Genomic DNA, 10,986 nt, shown 5'->3' with positions numbered 1-10,986 from the left:
AGAGGCCCCCAGAGCTGCCGCTCCGTAGCCAAGGCCAGGAAGATGGACGGAGCGCTGCAGTCTGCAAGGCGCCAGGGCAGGAGGCAGCCAAGCCACTTCCCTCCCTAGTATTCAGAAACACACCTACTTGGGATTTGAGTGAATGTCTGCAATCCACCATTTTCCAAACACAGCAGCAGTTGCAGAATCCTCCCTGCCACAAGCACCCAAGCCACGCATTTACACTGGAGGTGCAGACCCCTCAGGTATTTTCTCACCCTCCCCTCTCCCATGCTCTGGCCAGCAGCGACACCATGTGTCACCCACCTCCCTGCACCCAAGTAGCAAGTTGGTGTCCCATGGGCGGGGAGGGCAGCTCCCACCTCCAGAGCTTCCCGCACACCCTGGGTGCTCCCGCTTTCCCTGCGAGGTGGTGCGTGTGTTCCCATGCATGCAATCCCTCCCTCCCCTTCTCTTTGCAAAACCTGTGATTTCAGAGATCAAGTTGTCAGCTTCAGAAACACATCCTCAGCTTATGTCCTCACCAGGTCTTCAGGGTGTAAGCAAAACCATCATTTTAAGGACATGCAGACATACGCAGTATTTTGTGATATTTCCTTTTTTTTTTGCTGATACTAGCAATATCAATATACAAAAACCATGATGAAACTTAGCAATGGCAGCTCTTTATATTTTTTATATCTCTGTACAAACATTAATTAAACAAAGCAAGGTAGTATGCAAAACAGTCATTGCTTAGAATAATTGACCAATGGGTTGTGCTTCAGCGGTGACGCTGGGATAGGAGCAAGTGTGCTGTAGGGACAGTGACAAACCAGAGGTAAAACAAGGTCTTGTCTTCAAAGTTGGGATTGTAAGTGGAGAAAGTAAGTGCTGAGGACAGAATCTGACAGTGTTCTTTAATATCCTTTACAGCAGGTAAGTAAAGCTAATGTATTTGCACTATCACACAGGAAGACTGGGGAAGAATAATTGCTTAATGCAAACAATATACATCTATATATATATGTATAAATATATATTCACACACACATTTGATCTTAAATTGGTTAAAGACTTCTCAGTTGAACTACAACAAAAATGCTATTGGTATGAAGTTTTTAAAAATGTAAAAAACACTGCCGTGACCTCCACTGTGGGTCTTTCCCTCCAGTGGAGAGAAATTCTTTAAATCATTACACCTGCCCTCAGTCCTGACAGAAACACAGCTCTTAATTCCTCTTCTCTGGAATGACTGAAGAAAACAAAACCTAGTTCCCCATAAACCTCATTCCTCCACATGCAAACACATTTGGTACAATTAACTACCTGTTTTATTAATAACAGGCAAGAGGACAGACCTTTGGCTGCACAGCTTCTGAAAAACACCACACCCTGCCACGATCCAAGGAGAAACTCAGGTCTCATCTGCTCTCCATCAGCTTGGGCAGGTTCAGCATTTCAGCCACGGCTCATTTTTTGCTCCACAGTAACAATGGAAGAAGTTTTACCAGAAGCAACCGTAACGCTAAGGGACATACTTAAGGGATGTACTTAGGGTGTTTTCTCCACCTGGGTATGTTTTAGGGACGCACATCTCCTGCCTAGCGATGAAACACTACCCATCCTGTGGCTGGAGACACCCAAACCGCCTGCCATGGAGACACACGCAAACTAATTCCTTGGGGTCAACCCAAAATTGTTGCGAATCCTCCAGACCAGCTGTTTCCATAAAGGAATGGCAGCAAACTCAATGCATCCAAAAAGCCTCAGGTTTGCACGGGGACATGCCTGTGCTGTGATGTCTCTGGGAAAGGCGGTGGTTGGGAAGCACCTGCTGCTGAGCGGACAATTTGTTTGGCCCATGCTCCCCATCTCCTGCCCAAGGGTCGATCCATCCAGCAGAGAGCAGGAGGGAGCATAAATCCCAGCCCATGCCATCAGTTTCAGCTTTTGTAACTAGAGAAAGCAGCAATTTCCATTTCTTTCTCCTCCCCCTCTGGCTTCAAGCAGGTGCTGACTCAGAACCAGCTGTAGCACATAAGCCTGAGCCACCAGCCATCCCCACCCAGCCACCAGCGGGACAGGGACCAAGCCCAGGCCACCACCTGCCCCTGCTCCAGCCCCCTCCCAGCCCCACAGCCCCGAGTCCAGTGTCCCTTCAAAAAATCCACTTCTTGTCCATTCCAAAACCTGTGTCTGCGAGCCCTAGGTAACCCTGGGATAAACGGCAACTCCTCTCCAAACAGGAACACGCCAAACAAAGACAAAATCTTTTAAACTTAACTGAAATAACTTGGTATTAGAAAAGAAAAAAACACCAAAAAGAAAAACCACACAGTGATTCTGAGACAGGATAATTATATTTTATACATTTTATTTCTGTGGGGTTTTAGGTTTTAAATAACATTTAGACATTTTTCATATTTCATATACCTGAATTGCAGCTCTTCTTCCTTGTCAGTAAACTTTGGGATAATTTTCACAGTGGACACTTTATGATGATAAAAATGCAAAGAATTCAAAGCGCAGCTTCTCTGCAAGCTTGACCCTCCCAAAAAATTAAAGCCTAGTCTAAGGAACAGCAATAATAATCTTTGCTATTTAGAAAACCACTGATATTAAAAAAACAAAATCTCAACTACGTGGTGACCATGATAGAGCAATTCTTAGAATTGATTCTCAAATCTCGGGTGGTTATTTTTTTAAAAGACTGCCTGGTTTCAAAAGGCATCACTATTCTTCCATGAGACGCATGCTCTGCCTCATGCTACCAAACCCTCTGAACCAACAGCTTTATTTCACTCATGTTTTCACCAAGAGAGCAGGATGAGATTTTTTTTTCCCCTCCTTGGGTCGATGGTACTCTTAGACATCACAGAACTGGACTGATGAAATGCAACACCAGCTCTGAGACTCTTAAACCTTCAGCTACAAGTTATTTTAGATTTAGAGGACATACAGAATAACAGCACACAAAAATCTTCTACTCCTGAGTTTCCTATGCAGTAACCGGTCATGAAAAGATTTCTCTAGGATGTGGAGAAGATCAAAATCGCCAGCTGTACAGAAACCCCGCTGCTGTGCGTCCCTGTCCGCAGAGCTGTGGTTACCATCACCAGCTACACGAGGGCGAGCCGGGGCCATGAGCACTCCACGGACATCCACGCTGTGGGGGCAGAACAGTCACTAACAAGCTCCTACATGCGATATGCTTCACACATGCGAGTGGTAAGAAATAATCTACAGTTCTCACCAGGTCCTGAGTACAGCCAGAAGTGATATTTCAAGTGTTAACCTTTAGGCCCAAATTTTTCTTAAAACGATCCTGCAGAATGTAACTATTTCCAACATCTATATTTAAAATGATCTATGTGACTAACCTACAAACTTTCTTAGAGCTAGACTGTCACTGGAGAAAACAACCTTAAATTAGATTTCAAGTATTCATCAACATTAAAGTTGTCACTCTTTAAGTCCTTTGAAGATCCTGAGACAAACATTCATATTCAACCAACAAGAAGAAAAAAACATTAATTAAAAGAACAGAAGCAGCTCCCAGAGCAGCACGGCGAACCCCAGCATCCATCCACCCACCCAGCCCAGGTTTTTCAAACTAGACTCCCTCAATCTCCCAACGCGCTGGGGGACTCACAGCTCCCAACAGAAGGTCAGCCACAACATTCGGCAGCGACTGTAAGCTGAGTGGTCTTATCTTTTGCAATCACTCAAAATTATATCCGTTGCTCTCCATTCTTGCTCAGTGACAGTGATTTGTGAGAAATACAGGAGCATCAGCAATCCCAGCTCTGCCTCCCAACTTCTTTCTACGTATTAACTGCACAAAAAGGAACAAGCAAGTGAAGGAAGCCAAGGAATATTTTATTGACTCCCAGAAGACAGATATGGATTGCATACAACCCTGGGAAACTTCTTACTTTTTAAAATCCCGGAATTATAAACAAGAAAACCCATTCATCATAAATAACCTGACACCATTCCTTCATCAAAAGGTTTTGGCATGGAACATATTTCCTTTACAGTTTAATTTTAATCTTTCATTTGAACAGCTTAAAAAACTATGTCTATAATACTTAAATATATTGCTCATATTTGTGACTTCATAAAAAAAATAGTTTGAGCTAATACTTTCCTAGTCATCAAAAAAATCCAGAGAGACACCAACTTTTGAATGAGCACTTCAGAAAGATGGGTAAAAATAATTTGCTGGAAATTCTCAACAGACTTCATTTATCCATAGACTGAGCCCCTTAAAAAGGTGTATTTCATCTAACAGCAGTAATGACCTCAAGAAAATGTGCACGGTGTGACCGGCTTTCCTTTGATCCTGCAGAAAGCTACGCCCATACTCAACTCCAGCCACAACAGAATTTCTGCAACGTGAACAAGACAAGGTTGATCTCAAAGTCAGGTGCCCAACTGCCTGCAAAATCTGACCACAGAAAATTACATTCCTTTTAGTTTTAGAGTAGGTCAGTTTAAGCCAAGGTCGGATGACAACCCCAAAAGCCTTGTCGGGCTGGTAGAGGCCATGGCAGTGCTCTTGGGTTTAATGAGAAGCGGACAGGATGGCTTAAGTCACCAACAAAGCCGAATGAACACAGCCTGTCTATCGCAGTTTGCAACATTTGTTCCTCTGGTGTCTGGCAAAGGCAGTAACCTCTGGAAGAAGCACCAGTCTTTTCTGAGGGAACATCTAGGCCACAGAATTGCTTGCCTTCCCATAGCAGTGCTTGCTCTTATCCAAAATACTGACAAAAATCCATTGTTTGGACCCCAGTGCATTACTTCCAAGATGCTAACCCCGAGGTTTCAACTAATGCACAAGTGATTTTCAGGCTTGATCTTTTTTTTTTTTTTTTGAAGTTGAAAACGGGTTCCTACTTGAGCAATAATAAAGCAGCACTTCTCCTTGGCATTCATGATTGGCCAGAAGGGGTTTTACATCAAAGTCTCCAACGCCAACCCCTGGAGATGCTGGGGCCGAGGTCCGGTAACTCCAGTTACAGCTTCATGATACAAAAGCTTTGGCCATGAAGCTGGCTGAAGGGACTTCCACTCCACTGCCTCTGCAAATGCACCAGCACAGCTGTATCTCTGACCCAACGTGGGTCTAAAAGTAACCCTCAACTTGACTTCAAAGCCCAGACCAGCCCGGTGATCCGAAGTTCTGCGCAGCGCAGGCAAGGGGCGGGCGAGCAGAGGGACAGGAACCGACAAGCTGGAGTGGTGGTGCGCCCATTTGGTTTTGTCAGGCGAACTCCCATTTCACGGAACATCACCTTCACCGTTTGCAAAGGGAACCAGAGGATCTCTTCGGAAAGCACCTGGATGGGCATGAGCCAAGGGATGTGTTTGGACACACGCCACGTGAATGGAGAAGTGATACTAGACATTGTTTCATCTGCTCCTAAGCGGACTACATGAACTATAAAGTGTTTTTAAAAGTGAATTCTATACACCAGTTAATCAACCTGATCTCACATTATTTCCCTTCTATCTTACATTTTTACACCTTTAGGAAAAACACCTAAGTCATCGTCTAAGCAAATGAAAGCACGTTTAAGAGCAACTTACCTAATGAGCTTCATGAAGACCATCACACATGTAAAGCCAAAAGGCAATGAAATCTCAGAGACACAACAACTTGGGTGCGAGCAGATATAACTCACAGAAAAGAAGTTCTAACAGCTTCTTGTCCGCAAAAGAGCTTTTCTTTTCTTCAAGAGGAGAGCAATTAACACCCAGCAAGTGACTAGTTTTAGCAATTCAGGCTTAGTGCCCTTAAAATGAGCATTTTTTTTTTTAAGTTGCCATATGACTGTTACAGTTACGATTGTATTCTGATGAGTTCCTGGGATATACAAATCACCTACTTCTAAACAGGTTTCTGCACGTTATAGACTAAACTTCTTAACTTACAAATAATTATTTTGCTGTTTCCAGTTTACAATGGTAAAAAAAAAATGAAGACTTCACAATATGTGTAAATGGGACATAAATGTATTTTTAAAAACAGAATAAAAAGCTGCATGTTAAAAACTGGGTCACAGACTAATAAATACAAACATCAAAGACATGAAATTTTCAGCAGCTGGTTTTAAAGAGCAGGGAAGTGGGGAAAAACTAGCTGTCCAGACTCCATTCTGGCTCTGTGGTCTATATGCTAGAAATATCTGCAGTTCAAAAACAAGTTAACAGAGGAGTAGAATCAGCCTTGTCACCTATTTTCTTTTAAAAAAATTACGCTACTTCTTAAAGGTGTGGTGTAAAACCTAGAGAAAACCTTTAATTTCTTCATGCACTTGATGACACTGAATTTAAAAAAAAATTATTTTAACCCAGAAAAAATGAGTCATTGTATGCTGTAAGGACAGCCTTACTGCAAATTTTCTACAGTAAAAGTATTTCTAGGAATACACCAGAAATGACTTTTCCATAACAAAACATACAATTATGTGTCAGCTCATCACTGAGTTTCAATACTTAGGCAAAACAGAAACAGTTACTGTGAAATTTCAAAAAAAAAGAAAACCAAACCCAACAAAGGAAAAAACCCAACTCCAAACAGTAAAAAGATGTTTTGACAGTCATGGAGATGCCAGAAAGCAATGCTGGACACCAGGAATTTCCAGAGCAACCCCCTTTCCAAAGTGACGTGCAGTTTGTGAGTTAGGCCGTGAGAGAAAACTGATCCTGTTCGATGGGCTTCTCCACCCAGGCTCCAAGTCCTGCCTTCAGGAATGCTTTAAACAAACACTCTTTGGCAGTTTGATACTCGGTGGCTCCTTGCTTGGTTTCATGGTACAGGTTAGGCTTGAGGACCTTTGAGCGCAAGCTGGAGGAAAGCTGTGTGGATGAAAGACAAGAAAAGAAGAGAGACGAGAAACTATTGAGCCAAACAGTTTGAGAGTGACTGAGTTATTAAAACAACTATTACTAAAATAAGGGAATTAACCATGAAAGCAAATGTTCAGGCAAAGGCAGATGGGTACGCAGCACAGCTCCTGCCAGCTTCACCGCACCCAACAGCAACGTTTGCCCCTTGCAATGCCACGCCGTGGCAGAGGCACTCTTTGGACTAATCTCAGCCCAGCTAGCCCGCCTTTTGCTTTCTCTGGACTAGCAACTTCCTTCGGTGGAAGAAATCCAGACACTGAAAAGCCACTGACAGATACTTTCTTGTAGCTTTTTCTTTCAAAGAGAGGACTGAATGAAAACTCAGTAGGTTCGACTGCAGTGAAACTGGGATTAATCCTTCCAAATAAATTAAAACGAGAAGGCAAGCTCCAAGGAGATAGCACCCTTGGTTTACTTAGCTATAAACCAAGGATTATTAGATCCTTGCATGTGTTTTGGACCTTTCATCATCAAATTAAAGAATAAGCTAAATAAATTGTTCTTTTCCATGACTACATGGAGCAGTAGTTAACACCAGGCTCAGCTTAAAAAAGGCTCAGAAAGTGGCTTCTGAATAAAGCAAGCAGAAGACACAGATATTTCACTGAGAATTAAGAAGAAGTGGAAAAATCTAGCACTCTGGGAGATATACCTTTGCATGAATACGCATCCAGCGGCTGTAAAAAGCATGCTTACAAAGGCGAGATGCACGACCCATTTCATCTTTGCCGGTTGTAGCATTAATAACTTCAAGACCAGTGTCTCCTACTGTCCAGTTCACACTGAAGTTTGGTGCTTTCCCTGGCTGACGAGCTTCTGCATTGCTAATACCTGAAAGAAAAGCAATGTTTAATGACAACAGTAAATACAAACTCTTGATTTTTGTTTTTACTGCAAAGTAAGCAATACAGCAGAGCTACTGAAATCACATCGCTAAGCAGTCTTACAAGCGGATCTTTTATTCCAGGGACATTCTCCTGCAGATTTTTCACTGACTCGCAGAAATATCGCCATGCACATCTCATCCACTTCCTGGCTAAAGTACTCTTTCCTTCTGTCCTTCCAGCGCATCACTGGAGCCATGAGAAACCAGCCTCCTCGGCGGAGGGGATCGCAGAGAGGGTGTGGGGCAAGCGTCCGTTGGGACAGTAACACAGGCGCCTTGCCACATCTGTCTCAGGAGGATATGGTCTTGCTTATAGCGTGAACCAATGAACTAATGATGAAGCTGCAAATAATTACGAAACAGAAAAAAACCTGCTCTGCTCCTGCACAAAAGCCAGCTCCTCTCAGAGGCCACTCAGTAGCAGGATGAAAGAGCAAATACTGCCAGGTTTTGACAGTTGTATCTCTCCAAGTCAACTTCCTTTCACTCTGCTGCTGTAAAAATGTAGGTGCACATTGCTTATCTCATTTCAAAACGGGTGTGAAACTATGAACCCCAGTCATGTTTCAACACACAGCTACAATTCAGCTAACGTCTTTGGACTGCAGACTTGTTTGCAGAGGTCGTTTAGAAGTGCCTACAATGTGTTTTTTCACTTTCTCTCATAAAAATGGAGTTAGGTCAGAGCAATGGTACGAGATGGCAGGATGCCTTGCAAACCAAGGCGTGAAGGTGCCTATGTTTCAGTAGCGCCTTTCATTGAAAGCTACCCATCTATTTCCTCCTTCTTACGGATTACGCTGGGGCACGGTGTGACTTGCACAGGCAGCAGCACCAACACTGTGGGCATCCGAGTGAGACAAAGCGAGCCCCATCCTCAGCATTCTCCACAGAAAGCCACAGCTGGCAGACATTTGAGTCTTTCAGCATCAATCCAGCTAAGCTTCAGCTGCCTCCCTGCTTTCCATTCCCGTTGCCACTTACAGTGCCCAGAAATAGTGAACCACAGAACTCCAGAGAGGACGTGGATTGTTTTGCTCAGATGGTAAATTGTACGATGCCTCTCAAATACAGCTTCGTCTCTACTGATGGAGAAGCAAAGCCACCAGAAGCCTAACCGAAGCGTGAAGCCGGGTCGGCTGTCTGCCCCAGCGGCCTAGGGCAGGATTTATTCCCCCACGGCACCCCGACGCTGCGGAGATGCGCTGTATAGAATGACCTTATATATAATGACCACAGTACCATGCTCGATGATCATGGCAGCCACTGCCATCCACATGCAGCTCCTCTCTTTTACTTTAGCACAGCTCTCCCCGAGAGCCTATTTCAGATCTATTCCGAGGTCACGCTAGGTCCTACACTTCATAAAATCTAGTGAATTGGTATAAATTGAACATAAGCATTGCAGCAGGATGCATTTCTTGCTGATATCTGAAATGCAATCTAATAAAAAAAATTTAAGACGACTTCAGGCATGCAAGCACAGGACTGGCTGACTTGGTCCAGGTCTCATGGCACCTCTGGGCCCACTGCTGAGAGCATGTGAGACCTACAAGGTCTGAATGACACAGTGAGATTCAGTTTGCCTGCTATAATCAATTCCTCATTTAATAAATAAACATTTTGAAATATCACTCATATTGAACTTCCTGAAGCTGTTGTATTTTTATGCTTGGTTTATGTCAACCTGGTCACTATGGCTGATAACCAGTAATTAAGTGAATAAGTAAATAATAACCCTATCATTCCCCAGTTTCTTCAAATATAAGCTGAAAAAAAATGAGAATTGGAAGAAAAGTTTCATGAAGAGCTCTTTTCTGATTTCTTTTAGGAGAGATGTATCTGAGAGCTGACATAGAACAGGATGCCATAGATCTATACCCACTGATCTGTAAATTGGTGAGCAGGGATGTGGGACCAACCTAGGAGAACCGTCAAGAATATCCTGCAAGCAATACTTGAGGAAGACCCTGCAAGAACAGGGCTTTATGACAAGACGAGAGTCGAAAAGTCCTCATCACAACTTCTGCAGTCTTTCTAGAGCTGATCATGCACAACGCAACTTGTCCTGTGCCACTGAAGTCCAAACTCCGCAGAGCAAACACTGCCGCTCCACGACTCCCGCAGCATGAGTCTTGCACCTGAACACCTAATAAACTGTAAATCTGGGGTGCACACAAACTGAATCTCAACTCTGCATCTCCCAAAGCAGAGAAATTCAGGCTGCTTGGGTGAAGCTTATGTGAAACAGACACACGCTGACAAAACCTCTTCATCAAAAATTGGTTTTACCAAAAATACCGAAGCAAGAGAGCTGAGAAACTGACACCACATGACAAGCGGGTCAGTCGTCCTTTTTTTCTTTAATTTAATGGTATCTATACTATTACCTTTGCTTTTGTTCCATACTCTACTGAACAAATACAGCGATCAGATACAGTTCACCAAGTACTTAAAATACACCATTTGAGCCTGCTCCTGCCCTGCCAGCTACTCAGACACCTGTGACATCTCAAGCAAATCAACTAAAAATGAGGAAGCTGAACATCCAGTAGGCACTGAATTTCCATGGCAATTACACTATTGCATTCCTTGTGTTATTTTGATGAATTAAATAAATTAAAAAAAAAAAAGATTCAGAATTTCAAACAGACTTAAATAAGAACTCCTTGTTCCGCTGCATATTTATCTGCATGAACCCTGGAGAGATGGCAAAGGAGTCCCAGGTGGATCACATGTAGCACGGACAGGGAATAAAGGTCATCTCAAAAGCAAAGCACCTGGTAACGCTTCTGGCGGATCAAATCTGCCCCCTTAAAATCTAGACGTGAACATAGTGCAATAAGCTGAAACCAGTAATGGGAGAGAAAGCAAGGAGAGAAAGTAAAATATTATATTCTCCTCTGAAAATGGATATAACTAAGTTATTTAGAGAACATCGCTCAGAACTTATCGTTGGATATGATTGTAGTGGGGTATAATAAGCAAAAGCAAAAGTCACAGCTCTTGGAGCCAGTGCTCATATGAATAAGAAAGCTTGACAATTCTTTGAAGACTGAGCTCAAAAAAGCTTCATTAAAAAGGAGATAGAGAAAAACACCAGTGCGAACAGGAGGATAAAGTAGCAAGGAAACAGCCAAAAAATCACCAAAGATTCTGCTGAAGGATTTATTTTTTAATATTTTATTTGTTATTATTAT

The 10,986-nt window shown here is 43.0% G+C and overlaps 1 long non-coding RNA gene across 1 annotated transcript; it reads right to left on the bottom strand.

The window, feature by feature from the left end:
• Positions 1–5,987: 5,987 nt before the first annotated feature.
• Positions 5,988–7,755, bottom strand: LOC104461445. The gene is made up of 2 exons (XR_727549.1): positions 7,553–7,755; positions 5,988–6,849 (listed from the first exon to the last, which is right to left on the bottom strand). It is a non-coding gene; the product is annotated as an uncharacterized LOC104461445 (long non-coding RNA).
• Between the last annotated feature and the right edge of the window lie 3,231 nt (positions 7,756–10,986).

Source organism: Pterocles gutturalis, unplaced genomic scaffold (genome assembly GCF_000699245.1).
Source record: "Pterocles gutturalis isolate BGI_N339 unplaced genomic scaffold, ASM69924v1 Scaffold54037, whole genome shotgun sequence".
Classification (NCBI taxonomy): Eukaryota; Metazoa; Chordata; class Aves; order Pterocliformes; family Pteroclidae; genus Pterocles; species Pterocles gutturalis.
The sequence above is the reverse complement of the archived record's forward strand: the minus strand, read 5'-3'. Positions and strand labels throughout refer to the sequence as shown.